This window comes from Poromitra crassiceps, assembly GCF_964638095.1.
Source record: "Poromitra crassiceps genome assembly, chromosome: 8".
NCBI lineage: Eukaryota > Metazoa > Chordata > Actinopteri > Beryciformes > Melamphaidae > Poromitra > Poromitra crassiceps.
In genome coordinates this window covers 44,204,743-44,207,242 of record NC_139629.1, presented here as the reverse complement: position 1 = coordinate 44,207,242, position 2,500 = coordinate 44,204,743, and the positions used below count along the sequence as shown (strand labels likewise).

Sequence of the window (2,500 nt, the reverse complement as noted above, 5' to 3'; positions counted from 1 at the left end):
CACACGCACACACACATACGCACGCACACACACACACACACACACACACCAACACATCTGCACACACACGCACGCACACACACACACACACACACACTCTGCGATAGAGGGTTTTTATTCACGTGTGTCTGTGCTATTACCTGCTTGCACTCATTCTTCGCTGGAAAACCTGAACAGTGTCGAGTGCTGAATTATAGTGAAAATGATTTCCTGCACACATCTACTACAGATGAAATAAAGCTGTGAAAATTTCACATCACGATTATAGTGAGCCAAATGATCACGGTTATCAGTATTGTATCGGTATTGTTAAAATGTGCTGACATTTGTCAAAAAGTACTGCTACACTCACTGAAATCATTTCACCAAGTTTTATATTGAAAACCCAGCTCGCGCGGCTGCGTCTGGGAGACTGTTGCTAACTTTGGTTGATGATGGACAGTATTTACTGTATTTTTCAAAGCATGGTATGAAACAAAATTTGAAACAATCTATGTACAATAGATCCATGCAATTTACATTATGAGGCCAAGCTTTCAGCCTATAAGATATGGCATACATGAGATGAAGATCTTGACCGAAGCCCTGAGGATTTTGCACACCAAGTCTGCATTTTTTGTCTGAAATTGTCGCACGTTTGAAAATAAATGCAACCTTCATGTTGTGTACACACTGACTCGGAAACTTTCATCCTTCATGAAAGTTTTTGGAACAGGTTTGATTTTTCGCGTTTTCCGCATCAGTCACTAGCCTTTAGCGAGCTGTTTGACCCGTGTGTGTCTGTGTTTGGGGGGAGAGAGCCAGAGGAGGGCGTGCTCCAGACTGAGCAGAGAGGGCAGCTGCAGAGACGCAGAGCTCGCTCCTCTCACTGGCCCCGCTCCACTCCCTCTCCCCGGGGCACCACGGCCGGCTTGGCGAGATGAAGGCGAGCTACGGAGCCCCTGTCCAGTGATACCGCTCTCAGACAGACACGGTTCTGGTTCTGGCCCTGGCTCCGTTCTGGAGTCTCAGAACCAGCCCGCGTTCACACCAGTTTAAGCGGAACCAAAGTGGGAGGACGTATTCAGTATTTTAAGTTTATTAATTATTTTTTGATCTGGCGTTCGAGTGAACCCAGCCTTGGCCATCTCTTCCGCAAGTTCGGCATACAACTTGCTCTTTCTTGTACTGCTTTCTAGCTTTTCTTGAAATTCGGTAGATGCCCAAATCACCGCTAAACATTTGGTTTCCTCAGCAGACCACTGCAAATTATTTTTCTCCATGTTGTCGCTGCCTTCTTCTCCTTCCTGCTCATTTTCACAGCCTAGAATAAGACACTGATGATGTCCCAGTTCCCAAGGAAAAAACAACTAGTTTTTGGTTCCGCTGAGAACCAACTTTTCAGGTACCGAACCAATTATTTTTTCGGTCTGAACGCGCCGGCCGGTTCAAATTTGGGTTCGGGGGAACCGGAACTGGCTCGGAGCCCTGCCGGTGTGAAAGCCCGATCTGATAGAGTTACCAGTCCACATCAGCAGTGCTGCAGATCAGCCACTGCTGCCTGTCCCCTGTCATGTTGTATTGTGGACACAAGGAGAGGACAAAATATTGCCTAACGATTTTTTTTCTTCTCCCGATGACGGATTAAAAAAATGCGCACGGGAAAAAGCGTGACTGTGTGTGCAAAGAACGTACGCCTTTTTCAATTGAATGTGAATGTGCAGAAGAGTCACCGTGGACTCTGGAGAACCTTCTACAATAACCTCAACCCTGCTTATCGATGGAGGCTGACAGACTATTCATTGCAATCAAGAAGAGCGCTCCCCCTCTTCTCACACACACACACACACACACACACACACACACACACACGCACACACACACACACACACGCACACACACTCCGCGAGCGATACGTCCCATTGAGCAGTCACTGACCACTTTATGAGGTGATAAATGTATTGAAGAGGCTGGTGGGCAGTTTGCTTTACGGCCAGTGTCACCGGCTCAAGGCGGGACAGGAGCTCATGTCCATCTAATGGTCCATGAAAGGACAATGGCAGTTAGCCACTTGTCCCCCCAGCGTTACTGCAGCCCTCTGCAGGGTTCAGCCCCACTGCAAGTCAATGGGAGAGTCTTTGAAAGCTAAATGAATGGTTGAAAAGGGGAGAGTTTGGAACTGGAAGCGGCCCTGATCCATATTTGCTGTATGACCCCCCCTAACAACAGCAGACCCACGCCTGGCTGGGTTCTGAACAAGTGGATTTGAAGACATTGTTTCACTCTAACATTGACAGGGCTCTTGGTACAGTGTGATGGTTGAACATGAGTTTGATATATGAAAGGTTTGTTTACAGCTCTTGTGTGGACGTCAAAGCATGTTGTTTGAAGGAAGATTGAGGGGGGAAAAAGTCACTATGGTGAATGGTGTGGCATGGCCGTTGTGGTGAATGGTGTGGCATGGACGTTGTGGTGAATGGGTGTGGCACGGACGTTGTGGTGAATGGGTGTGGCATGGACG

The 2,500-nt window shown here is 47.6% G+C and overlaps 1 protein-coding gene across 1 annotated transcript in view; it reads left to right on the top strand.

Moving 5' to 3' along the window:
- The window catches only part of prdm16 (PR domain containing 16), a gene marked incomplete at its 3' end in the record, with an annotated part of 259,211 nt that overhangs the window by 143,323 nt on the left and 113,388 nt on the right, over nt 1-2,500 (top strand). The window lies entirely within an intron of this gene.